Source organism: Thermobia domestica, chromosome 18, assembly GCF_964235325.1.
Source record: "Thermobia domestica chromosome 18, izTheDome1.hap1.1, whole genome shotgun sequence".
NCBI lineage: Eukaryota > Metazoa > Arthropoda > Insecta > Zygentoma > Lepismatidae > Thermobia > Thermobia domestica.
Window position 1 is genome coordinate 3,823,466 of NC_137471.1, and position 14,511 is coordinate 3,837,976.

General features: G+C 35.6%; 1 protein-coding gene across 1 annotated transcript in view; it reads left to right on the forward strand.

The window, feature by feature from the left end:
* The window catches only part of Arms (Ankyrin repeat-rich membrane spanning), a gene marked incomplete in the record, with an annotated part of 380,241 nt that overhangs the window by 286,324 nt on the left and 79,406 nt on the right, over window positions 1-14,511 (forward strand).

The following is a 14,511-nucleotide window of genomic DNA, read 5'->3' on the forward strand; positions in this document are numbered from 1 at the left end:
AAATATCTTTAATTTAAGCTGCTTTGGTGGCTATTTAATTACAGTTGACTTCGAGGATATTACCAATTGTAAAATGAAGTGAAAATGAACTTGATAGAATGTGCTGTCATTTTTAGGCTGATCAAATACCTTAATGTATTTTATTAGCATAGATTTGCAAGAACATAGTTCGAATTTCTCTAATTGATAATGTTAAACTTACATGGCGTTTTCAACTTCTCCCCCCCCCCTCCTAACATAACTTAGTCACAACCTCTTAGTTCTATATTTATACTAGGATGAAACATAACTTCCATCCTAATTATGAAACGCCATTATTATTTAAAGTTTGTGAAACAGTTGGGAGTGTATAAGTGTTTGTTATTCAGAGGATACATTAGAAGTGTTGTCAACTATTCTAAGGACTTTCTGCTGACGAGAACTACAAAATATGAGGGTTTTTTTTTTCTTTTAAGTTCCGGTAAGGCACTATAAAAGAACTACAGGAGGTGATGAAACGTGAATTAGTCATATCTGTTCATTGGAGATTACACACCCTCCAAAACAGACTCATTGTAGAGTAGTCATCGTGAAACAGTGTGGAGTGCAGTCGAACCGCTGGCCAAGTGTGAACTACGTAATATAATTCTATTTCTCCACGTGGCTGCTGATTTCCCTGAAATTCCAAGGTCAGGCAGTTCAGAAACCACATTTCATCCCTTTCGCGAACTACATGATTCATGTATTCATCAAGGTCATCTTGCACCAGAAATATCCACCCTTGCCTTCTCTCGCCGTGTAGGTCGGTAAGTCTTTCTTTAAACTCTTTGTAGCACTTGTGCCCACAGCAATCATTTGTAAAGTTACCAGCATAATTCTTAATTATTCGACTCTGAATGGCGTCTGTATTGTACCTTTCCACCTGGAGAAATCGAATTACATCAATGTAGTTCACACTTGGCGGGCGCTTCGATTGCACTAGATACGGCCACAATTTCACAACAATTGAACACTAAGAGTTTGTCTTTTGGTATGAAGGATGTGCGATCTCCAATGAACAGATTTGACTAATTTCTGGTTCGCCATCTCACGTCTTTCTCCTCTGGTGGACATACCGGAGCTTTAAACAAAAGGCCCTTGTACTATAAACATGAGATCAAAACAGCATCGTTTAGATATAACTTTCGAAACGTTTTACGTGTAATTTTAAATATACCTCAACATAAAAAAGTATACATGATTTCCTAAACTCATATAGAATTCTTGATCGTCTTTTAGGCAGCTATAAAACCAGAGCAAGCAGTAAGTTATAGGAAAATTGAGAACCAGAAATTTTAAGTGCTGTAAATCATCCAAGGTGGCTGTCATTTTGCTCTATGTATTATTATGAGTTGAATTATAGTTTAAGTGCACATATGTTCTGGTGTATTTGCCAGTTAGTAATCCTTGATAGCACTACAGTAATTCTACGATAAAAATCACTGAATCTTCACTCTAATTTATCGAGCCACACTTCCAGCTTCATGTCATCGGTAAACGAATTGTCTCACAGATGGTTAGACAGTGACCGTAAAGGTGATAATCTAAAGGTGCTAAATCAGAGGAATACGATAGGTAAAGAACTACTACTATTGTAGAAGCACACTTTTTCGACTTAGGGTCTCTGTCCATCTGTCCATTTGCTGAACGTAAAGCTGCGTTTGATGTCGCGTTATTTTGAAGCATTCCACGTAGGATTATCTTCGTAATTGCATCAAATACGGAGCAACAAATTGCTTTACATGAATACAGCTCCCTAAGCTTGCTTGTCTAAATTCAGCTACTGTTTCCTCTTCTTTATATTAACGTAAATGCACTTTTTTTTTATCGCATTGACGATACGGTAATAACTCTGCATTCATGAGTAGTATGATTTCGAGCGAGCAAACTGATGGCAGTAGTGGAGCACTGAAGTGGAATAGTTCGTTCAGAGTGTGTAGCATGCATGAACCGAATTTGCGGTGATGTTCAGAGTGAAGAGAATAGGCAACTGTATCATAAAAGCATTCTATCTGGATGACTAACTTGTTGGCATATTAACATGAATGAGCTCGTTTACTTAATCTTCATTGATATGGAAGGTCGAGGGAATTGCGAAGAATATGTAAGTTTGAATATCCCCTCCTTAAAACGTGAAAGACATTTAGATGCAGATCTGTCAGTATTATTACCTTCTCCATACAGTACACAATGTCTCGGCCAGCTTTGGCTTCTTTGGAGTCTTGTTTTAAAGAGAGAAGAAGCAGGAATCAGTAATACCCGCAATCGTCTCACGCCTGAGAGAGAAATTTCAATCAAATTTCAAAAACGATGAATAAAGGTTATAGTGCAAGAATAAATGTGCAAATAACTATATTATAATACTATGATAAAATATATTTCGTGTTATTTTGAATAACGTTGGGCAAAGTTGGACAACTGCATGTGATAACTTATGGTTCAGAAATGCTTTAACATGTATAATAAAAGAGAATTTTATTGTAAGTACTTTCGCCGACGATTTATCAGATAAGGAAGGACAAAAAGAAGTATTCAAAGAAGATCTGGTAGTTATCGTGGCGTCGGATTCGATGTTACTCAGCAACTCCTTGTTCTTTAATAATGATGTATTAACAAAAATAGCTTACGACATAGTTTTCTTGTGTATTGTTGGATAGTACTTTTTAATTAGTTATTAGTAAACGGTTTGTTTCCCTATGCTTGCTTTGGAATTTTTGTTTCTAGTCACACTATATTCATTTCATTGATGTTTGGTTAGCTGTGCTGAATCTAAACTTTGTAAAACATGGCGTTCTGCGTATGAATGAGGCGGTAGGCTGATTGATCTCCTTCTGTGAACATTTAACCGAAGTACGTGTAAATTCACTAGCTAGAACTTAAAACTGAATGTTTACATAAATGTCTCTTAATTAGTTTCGTTGGCGGAAATAAGTCCCTAGAATATTTAGACACGAATGAATGGTATATTGAATCGTATAAAATTACGAACCAATATTTGATGGGGTGAAATGGCAAGATAGGCGTTCCTGTTTTGTGCAGGGTAGAAGATACGGAAGAAGGCGCTCCGAATGGGAGTCGTACTTCTACCATTAAGCGGATCAATTGCAGCGTCTGGACAGAGAGAGTAGGTACATCATTTAAATATTAAAATTAATAATATTGAAAGTGCGAATGTTTGCTGAGAAGCAGGTAAAAGTAAGTAAACTTCGATTTAGTTGTATTTTAAAACTTCTTTAGAAGTCCTTATACGACTTACAATTAAGAACATTGGTGATCATTACGGGGACAAAGCAAAACTCTGAGACAGAGATTTTGAAAACTACATAGAGATAACTCGAATATTGTGAAAATTATAAACAGACCGGATGTAATATTGTTTAAAAAAAACTTAACACACTCCTCTCTTTGAAAATCCCTGTACATTTGGAGCTAAGCAAATGTTGATTTTTAGGCTAAATGAGATTTTTATTTAGAAGCAAAGAATTTAAATTTGGTGCGTACATTTACCAAAATATGGCCTTTTAAACAAGATGAGTGGCCAAGATTTTTTTGAACAAGACTGTACAAGGTTTGTCAACAAAGTTCCAGGACTGATGGTATCGTCATCCGCAAAAAAAAGTTCGCATATACTGTAACTTCCACATTTTCATTAATAACTCAGTTTTCTTAATATAATATCGCTTCTTTGTGCTTTCCTTAACAAAGCAGTGTAGTAATGAATAATTATTTATGATTTTTGTGAAAAAATAAAGCAAAATAAGAAAATTATAAGCAAAAAACTGTGATTGTTATGAAACTTTAGTCTGTCAGATAATTACGCGAAGAATATCCCGAGGGAAATTCACTCCATACAGTGCACAGGTATTAGGAGCACTCACAAATACGTAAAATTGAAGGAACAGAAAATAATGTATTTTTGAGATGAACATACAATTCACACTTCACGTGAAGTTCCAATATGGGAAATCAATCAATATCTTCAGTTGAAATTACTGAAAAAAAAAAAAAAAACAGAAAATGGCTATTTAAAACTCCAAGTGTAAACCTGCGCTTGGAGCGAGTCTATTTCCAATATCAGAACTCGTTATTTCGTAACATGCCTGCGTGGCCAAGCGGGTTTAGCAATGCTGTTGAAATTCTAGAACCGAAGGGTGGCAGTTCGAGCCTGAGTGCGGAACGCTTTTTTTTTTTTTTTCAATATAGTGAAATATTTTTTAAAATATAAATGTCTAGTTTGAAGTGCTTAAAAACACAAGACCAGATGAAGAATCACTTTTCAAAGCTCAGTCACATTTATTCACTATGTTCATCAATTAGGCTATATACGAAGACACTAAAATGTGGAACGTTAACGATCCTTATTAACGTTAATACAGCATCCGTTATAATGAGAACAGATTTGTGATCTGAATACCAACCTTAAACCATACGTCCAAAATGAAAATTATTCATGTTCTTGATACCTCAGTTGTAATATAGAGAGTGAGAGTGCGAAAGAGAGAGATAAAATACTGTATACAGGGTGCGGAAAAATTCCCGGAACGGTCCAATATCTCGCGAAGTATAAATATCACCAAAACAAAAATAACACATGTTAAATAGTTTTAAAGAAGCTATCCAATGATAGAAAACACAATCACCTATCCCTACCTCCTTGGGAACTACGGGGGATAACTTTAAAATTTTAAATGGGAACCCCTATTTCTTATTTCATATGTGGATTCTCCAGAAAAAGTGATAGTGATTTGATCAAAAATTGAAAACAGTGTGTGCGAAGATGAAGTTACATGGAATACAATATCGATAATTGTTTTGCAAAGAAGCTTTATGAAGTAGTTCTTAGTAGTAGGGTTATTTACAACAAAAATAAGCCATTTTTGTCACCATTTGTATTTTCTTGCAAATTAATGAATATGGACAAATGCATTATTTTATGGAAGTTAAAATGTATGAATTCGTTATGTGGGTAAAAAAATCACATGAAAATTTTACTCTGCGTGGAAATCGAACTCATGACCTTTCATGCCGCAGTCCCGTACGCTAACCGCATGGCCCAGAGCTCGACACTGAGAGGCCACATTTTCATAAAGATTTGCCGCCTCCATTTTTTATGTGTCGATTCAAGTGCTATCCGTGAAGGCACTGTTTTCAATTTTGGGTCAAATCACTGTTACTTATTCTGAAGAATCCAAATGTGCAACAAAATATGGGGATTTCCATGTAAAATTTTAAAGTTACCCCCCGTGTGGGAATGGAGGGTTGCGTTTGGTATCATTGGATAGATTTTTCAAAACTGTTTAACACGTGTTATTTTTATTTTGCTGATCTGTATATTTCGCGAGATATTGGACTGTTCCGGGACTTTCCCCGCACCCTGTATAAGCTTGTATTTTTAATTAAAATAGTTAGTGTAAATCATAATCTGGATTTTTATAAAGTAAATGAAACAATCATATAGAAAATGTATACAGTTTAAAATTGAATTAAATTGCAATTCCAGAATCTGTAACATTATACATTTCTTATTTATTTACATCAAATGTTAACTTATTGTATAGTTTATAGCATGAGTATCAGCTGATATGTAACACAAAATTATCTATAAATTGAATTTAAATAGGAAATGATATAGTTGCTATAAGAACAAGTTTATGAAAATGAACTCTATAATAATGGTTGTATTTGAAACAGAGTTTGCGTAATGGAGTAAATATTTACACCGCCAGATTTGCAATACTGTGCGGTTTAAATTGTCAATCTCATCAATTTTACTTATTTCGCTTGAATGTTTATGGAATTTAGTATAGCATTATGAAACATTCAACAACTGATCTAGTAGTGAAACATATTTAATAAGATTACCGCACATTACGGTAGATTCCGAGATCGCTCCCAGCTTTGCGAGCACTTGATAATATCTTATTATTATTTCAGATAAAATATTATGTGGAAGAGCTAAATTAAATTAGAAAATGAAATGAAATATTTAACATCCCACTATTACGCCCTTTAGGCGGTAAGGTTCTAGATTGCTGGTCCTCACATAGAGGAGAATTTGGATTAGTAACCAGTTTGGTTCTTTTCTTTATCAAATCTCAATACACAATTCATATAGTAATGTCGAGCAAGCGATAGCGAGTGAAGGCAGGTTAACCAGGTTGATTGCTTTCTTCATCACCACTCATGTGGTATACGGACCAGTGTTCTAGAATCCTGCTATTTTAGGCTAAGGGAGAAGATAATTAAAGTAAGAAAATGATTTAAGAATTGGTGGAATGAGAAAGTGGAAGGAAAAGGAAATACTTTGAGAAAAGTCACGGACATAATGTTGTCCACCACAAGCTTACTTGAACGGAATAAAACCAGAGACCGCATGCACCAAAGGTAAGCGCTCTACCAGTGAACCATCGCGGCCCATAAATTAAATAAGAAAGATAAGTAGTAGGCATTTTATAATTGAATATTGTATGTAAGAAACTTATTGTCCATAAAGATTCTTTCTCTTCAAGCTTTTTTAATTGATGTTGCAAATTGTCCGATGCTTTGCAATGCGGGTCAAAGGAATAAATGCATTTTTTCGGGATAGTATCGTCTGCCCCTTGCTGCTATTGATGGTATAAAAGTAGTGTTGAGTTGATTTTTAGTTTCTTGTTCCTTTTGTTATGTGAATATAGACTAGACCAAAATTTTTTACTGGTGTTCATTTCAGGATCACTTGGTAGCATGTTTTTAGTGGAGGAATGTTACGTGAATATATATTACACCAAGTCACAAATATTTTGGCAAAGATATACATTTTTATTACACAAATAGTTTCTGCTTTTCCTTTTACTGCAAATGTTTGTTTCTAATAGTGATTTTTATTCTTATTGTATCCGTTAATACACATTCAAGACTTTTTTAAAAAAATAAGTTGTTTAATAAGGCACTGAAAAGTGTTGGATTTTGTAACACTCTAACACTTAAAAACATAATACTGAGTGATCCTGAAATGGACACCAATAATTAATTTTGGTCTAGTCTATATTCACGTAACACTTTAAACAGCGAGGCTATATGAAACGTGGGCTTACTAATTAACGTGGAATAAAAATAAAAAATTCTAGTGGCTAGCGCGAGTGTTTTTGGTTCTTGTAGTCTCGGGTTCGATTCCCGGTAAGGGTCGATTCAGGTTAAATTTTCAGGGGAGTTTATGGGAAAAACGTTAAAAAATATAATTGCAAAAGTCTGATGCCAGTGTTTTGAAAGCTATTGACAAAATAATAGAAAGACAGGAAAGAAATTCTCTTGAGAACTGAAAGTGAACAATGTTTTCGCATTTATGCTTAATTTGCTACTAGCGTGACACAGTAAATTGAATATAATATAAATATTAGACACAAAATTCGCTACTTCACGGTTGATAACATGGTAAATGCTAGGTTTTGTTAAACATTAAACGTAACACCTCAATTTTATATCAATAAATAACTTAAATAAATAAATAACAAGACAGAACAATACTATTAACCTATATTTGCATAGTATATAAATTAAAAACACGTTGTTTATCATAACGAAAAATGGCTGAACCGTTTGAAATGAATTTTATTAACATAGTTAACACCTACCTCGGACTGGGTTGTTGTCACGCCATTTTTATTGAAATGCGTATCCAAACAGAAGAGAGGGGGTTAAAATGTATGCCAAAAATAGAATCTCTCACGTTTGTGAGATGAAATATGATACATAAATTCCTTATTTAAAACGAGTGTGCACGTGTCCGACCGTGTTTAGAAATTTCGGCACTAAATGGAGAAGAGGGGCAATTTGTATCGTTTTTGCTCAATATTTAAGAATGATGACATCGAGATTGTGTTTTGTCTTCACAGCAAAACGGATGAAGCACTTGAAATTATCTTTTAAATATACGGTATTTAGCATTTGGTCCAGTCGGATTCATTAACACATATGTCGTAAGAGGAACAGATGGATATAAACACCATATTTTAAAATATGTGAGCCCATCTTCCGTTGTCCTTAAAAATCCACTTTTGAGGGGGAAATGGGGCAAGTTCCAAAAAAGGCGGTCAATATGGAAATCAAATCAGCCGTTTGAAATAAATATTTGAATACATTTAGTACGTGGAAGAAAATGGTTAGCTGAAGTTCACTAGAAACTTGACAAAACTTCGATACAAATTAGAGGATAGTCAGCTATAACTAAATCTAATATTGTAGGTGGAAGTGAAAACGACGAACGAAGTAACAGCGGATTAAAATTTAGCATTAGAAGTCATTGAAAAACAGAATGTGATGCGCGAAAACGAGAAAAAAAGAAAAGGAAAAACGTAACGTTGCCGACGACAACACACTGGATGGTGCTTATTGAAGGACCCATAAACGCTATTCATTAGCTCATTCTTCACGGTTTGGATTGCAAGAAATAAAACTATTTCTTCGTGCTAATACGCCTCTCAAAACGAAATGTTATATTTCTGCAAAATTTGTTTTTCTCACATGACTGGATATTTTTTTAAAAAATTCTATTGTGCTGAAGAAAACAAAACCATATGACAAGCTGTATTTGATCTGAAGACCCCATGATCTTTACTACATGTTGTTATTCATTACATCAGCGAGACGTTGTTTGCAATGACACTGATACATTGAGTGGTTTGTTCGAGAAAGTTGCTTGTCTCGATTTTGTTTACTCTTTAGGTTTTTCGTAGAATACATGAAAAAGAAATACATTTTTCGCTTAGATATCCAGGAATCCTGTTTTAACTGATCAGAAAACAGCAATCTAATGGTGAAATGATATGGAGTAATGTGTAGCATTTTGTTTTCACGCCATCGATAGCAGCAAGGGGCACATGAATTACATAAAAAGGGAGTGTGTTGTTATGAACTACTAATATCTTTTTCAAAAAAATCTACGTGTTACTTCGTAGCTCAGGGGATAAGTGAGAGATTACAATACACAAGTTCGCAAGATCGAGTCTTGTCCTCTGCTATTATGTTTTTTTTTTTTTTTTTAATTTTCATTGTTTAACGGTGAAAGTGACGTAGATATATTTTCATTGGCATTCAAAAAATAAAAGAATGGAAGGGAATACGTAGCCCTGAAAAGGGCTGTTTATATATAAGTGTCTAATAGGAGGTCCAATGACCTTCTACATCGATGACTGCCTGGAGCCTTCTGGGCATGCTTTCGGAAAGTCTGCGGAGAAAGCGTTCACTACGGGAGACTTCCTCCCAGCTGTTTTCAACGATTTCCCATAGTTGATTTTTTGTGGATGGAGGCGGGTTAGGCCAGTTCTCCTTCATCACCCTTTTGACCTCTGCCCATACTGTCTCAATTATATTCATATCGGCTCCACGCGGTGGCCAATCTAGGACCTCTAAATCAGCCTGCTGCGAGAGCCAATTCTGAACTAATTGACACATATGAACCGGAGACCTGTCGTGCTGAAACTGGATTACTCCATCGGGGTAGATAAAACGCACAGATGGCAACATAACATCCCGAAGGATATGTAAATATTGCTCACCTGTAAGACGCCCCTCTACCCTATGGAGTACTCCACGACACTGTGATGTCATGAAACCCCAAGCAGATACAGATACGCGTCCACAGTGACGTTTGTGGAAAACGTATCTGGGATCATGCCTGGAGCCTCTCGGACGATACACGACTACTTGGCCATTATTTGAGGAAGAAAATGTGCATTCGTCTGTGAAGACAACATGTCTCCAATCACGGTTCACATTTTCTTCCGCAAACTGAAGCCGTCGTCTTATATGCTCTTCCGAGAGGAATTCTTTCACCGCAGCACGACGGGCGTGAAGATTAGCTTCCCTAAGACGCCGTACAGCAGTATATCTCGAGATCCTGGAAAAGCTGATGCGTGCCGAAGTTGTCTGGCGGTCATGTTGGGATTAAGTCGCGCAGCAGCAACAAGCTGGGTATCCTGCTCAGGTGTTGTCACACGACGCCTACCACTACCTCGGCGCCGCATAGTTTCTCCAGTCTCTCGAAAACGCTTTATCCACTTCTGTGCTGTTCTTGGTAAAACTCCACACCTTTCAGCGGCTTGTGCAGCGCAATAGCCTTCTTGCACTAAAGCAAGAACACGCTCTTTTCTATTCTCAGCCATTTCTGACTTCTACCCTTTTCACGAGTTGCACGTTGAATGAGCACCCCTTTTAGTTGAAGCTATTAAACGACATGCGCAGTTGGTTACTCCAAGAGCTAGTAAGATCGTAGTTTTTATTTACTAAGAGGCAGAAAACACGTTATTTCGATATATGTTGTTTGACTACAAGGGAGCACTTCACAACTGAACAGATCTGTGGTATTCTGTTCAACTTTCCTTTAGGCAATTTTAAACGTAATAGACAATATTTGTCTGACCTTGTCAGTGCCTGAGGCAGAAGACAAAATCAATGAAAATGTTTTCAACATAACATTTTCGATTTATGTTTATCTCCTATCCGTTTTTGTTACGATTGCCTCCTTTAGAAATATCAGCTCTCTTTTTTTGGCCCCTGTAAGGAAATGCTATTGCGGTTTTCCAACGTTCAATATTTTTGGCAAAATTAACACTTTCAAATAAAGCTAAACAAGCATATGTTTCACAGACAAAACAATATGTAAAGTTCTACTTTCCAGTTAGGCAATATTCCTTCAAAAAATTGCAACTATAGTTTGCATCTCAAGTAATAGGGTAAATGTGCCAGTAGTCCACCATTTAAGTAGATTTTCAACTTTGTTAAAGTATAAAAAAAAAATATTTTTTACTAATAACTTTTACTGCATATGTAATTAGAAAGAACAGTGTTTAAATTTTACGTTTGTGTAGCTCGCATAGGAAATCTTTTATACATAATTACACAGGAAAAAGAAAATACCAGAAACCCTGAAAAAAACAGTAGTCGGCCTATGAAAACCAAAGGTCAGCCATTACTTTAACCAGTACTCAGCCACACTATAGAATTGACTTTTTTAATGGAATTTTAGAGATCAATTCCTCAGTAGCAAATTAAGGGACAAATATATTGCTCTCAGAGTTCCTACAAAGAAAAACTACGTGGAAAACAGGCCCGCAACTAGAGGGAGCTAGGGGGCCTGGCCCTCCTAAACTTTTCGTGGCCCCTCCAGACCTCAACACAAAAAACACAATTTAGATATGTGTAAGAGATTTTTAATGACTTGCCCCCCCTAACATATCTATGTCCCCCCAAACCTCTGTGGCTAGAAGCAGACCTGGTGGAAAATATATTGCGATACAGGAAAAAAGACTTCTTGTATGATATTTACCATAAACTAAGAAAAATGTGCCTCGGCCTAGACTAGCCTATTTAAAACTAATATATAGGCCTATTTATATTTACATTTATATTTACATTGATATTTATATTTAGCTATGACATTAACCCTTTAATATGAAGTTCATTAAGCACATTCAGGACACATAAGCACTTGTTTAGCAGGTTCCTCGTACGATAATACACTGAGGCACGTGCATTTTAAGTGGTACCAGTGATCACAAAAGTGACACCCAATATATTTAAGTGTATCGTTCTCAATATCACTTATGAATTCTTCTTCAGGCCTTAGACGGCATTTCAACAACTTCTTGCGTCTCGTCTTTTTAACTACTAGTGCTACTTGGCTTGACAGTCCTTTTCTTTTTGTTTGACTTAAAATTTTTCCTTTCTTTTGTATTCTCTCCCTTTTTCATTTTAGACATTCCTCTTCTAGTTTTCTTTTCTTTTCATTCTTTACCATCTGATAATTTCTCCATGCTTGGGAGGATACTGCACTTTGAACTTTTTCTCTGGGCACATGTTTGGTAGTTTTGTTTTTGATTGGAGCTAGCCAGAAAAGATGCTAATCAAAGCCAGATGATATGGAAGTATTTTACGAAGGTTTTCTTTGAATTTCTCCTGAGATCATATGGAGTTATTTCTGGCTCTACTGACTGTAGAAACAGAAGCAGACCTTTCACCTTGCGTCGCTTCAGTACAAGATGCCATAACGGATATGTTGTTTTCCTGGTTTGAGTCAGATGTAACGTCTATTTCTGATATCGAAGATATATTTGTAGGCTCTAGACGGCCAATTGCTAAAATTTGGTATGTTCCAGGACTAAGATATCGAGCATTTCACTAGCAAGTATCTACTGATAGCAGATCGATCCTCTTCGGACAGAACAATAGCCTTATATGTGTTCATTAGTGTAGAATAAGAAGACTCTTTGGATAGAGTATCCTCAACGCACCTGATTGCAAAAACATCTGACACTGAGTCTATTCCAGTAGATGTCTTTGGACTGGTTGAAAGAAACGCTAAATCACGCGTTCTTAAACTGTTAGACATATTTTCCTCACGCTCATAGTGAGTTAGAATGTAAATATTTATGATTATTCTGTATTGTTTCGGCAATCAGGCAACTCTAGGAACAGAGCAGATAAGAACAGATAATAATAATAATAATAATAATAATAATAATAATAATAATAATAATAATATAATAATAATAATAATAATAATAATAATAATAATAATAATAATAGTTGAAGAGCAATTGCAGCCTTGGAATTAAAAACGTGCAGAAACGCGACATTGTGCGGAGTAAATCAATTAGATATGGATAACCATTACTTTCTCATAGCTACCTTAGATTAAAAGACTAAGCTATGATCAGGGTCAAGGGCGTCGATCCTGCTAGGGCCGGGGGGCCTGGGCCCCCAAAGCTTATGTAGGGCGTATGCTTAGGGTAAAATAAATACTCATTACCTGTCCTTTTTAAATTTTAGAGAAATAATTCAGACCAGCCATAAATCCTTAACCTTTTTTCCCTCAGTTCTAGAAAAATACAAGAATTGAAATGGTTACAATACCAGACTGATATTAAAGTACGGGACAAAAATAAACGACCAACATCGTCATAAGTTTTAATGGCATTTTCGATCGTTTAATTTTGTCCCGTACTTTATAACTGTATTATACTTGTATGATGCAATTAGTGACATCATAACAGTTACTTTTTCATTAAATCGTTAGAAAAGTCTTCTACGTATTAGTTAAGTGTCTTAGTTGTATGTCATGTGTCATTTAAATTGAATGAATGATAAGTGGATGACTACTGGAGTATATGTGGGATGACTACTGGATTATGGTCCGCTGAAAGTAATGGGGGGCTGGCCATTGGAAATTGAAGTGAAGAGTCATTTCCAGTAGTCAGCCCCTAATGGCTGACTACCGGAAAACGTTATCAAAAATGCAACTTGTAGTCAGCCCCCCTTATTTCTACGCAATATCTTGTTTTGTATCATAAACCACGAATTTTTGATAAGCTACGATACATTCATGCATAGAAGAAAGCAATAACTCGTACTATTTTACAATAATATAATTTTAACTTAACTTTGAAGTAAAGCTTCTTCCTTATTTTTTTATTAACAAAATGCGCACTTTGCTCACTTGCATCAGCAGACCTCAAATGATAATTTTTCTTTCCTGCCACGAGGAGTCACACCAGGCCAGAACAAATGAGGTTGAATACTGGAGCTCTGATTTAAGTTGTAGTTGATTATTTGTTTGATAACAAGCTACTGTATGTTTATTTAATATGCTTTTTACTGAAAAATGGCTGACTACTGGAGACGGCTGACTTTAAGCACACTTACCCTCCTAACTAACTAACTAATTCTATGGCCTATGGAACCCGGAGGTTCAATGCCGCATTCACAAAAGCTCTCCACTGACTTCTATCCTTAGCTAACTGGATCCAGTTTCTACTTTGTATTCCTATTTCTGCGAGATCCATCTTAATATTGTCCTCCCATCTGCGCCTAGGTCTTCCTAATTATAAGCTCAAGTAATATGTAACATCATAATAATAATAATAATAATAATAATAATAATAATAATAATAATAATAATAATAATATCTTAGTATCAAACTTTAAGCGATTTTTATATGATGCATATATTATGAAAATAGTCACTACTTGTTATGTACTCATTTGGTGTTCCCCTAGGGTTAATAGGAATTGAAATCAGGATCTCTGACTGTGCAGTCCAGTATGCTAACTGTATGACCACAGAGCACGGATCTGACAAAAAACATTTTCATAACGTTTTGCTACCCCTCCTTTTCCGGTATCGATTAAAGTGCCTTCCGTGAAGGAATTGTTTTCAATTCTGGGTGAAATCAGTCACTTTTTTCTGGAGAATCGAAATGTCCAATAAGAAATGGGGGTCCCACTTTAAAATTTTAAAGTTATCCCTACCGCCAAAGGGAATGGGGATAGCGGATTTTGTTTGGTATAATTGAACTAGACATATAAAGCAGAAACATATATTCTCATTTTGGGCGTGTGTTTTCAATTTGATATTAACTTAGAAATCTATTTGAACTTTGGTAGTGCTAGCATTTCCATAGCGTCATCTTCGTATACAAACAGATGATGAATAAAAGTGACAGAGGTTTGAAAGCTGAC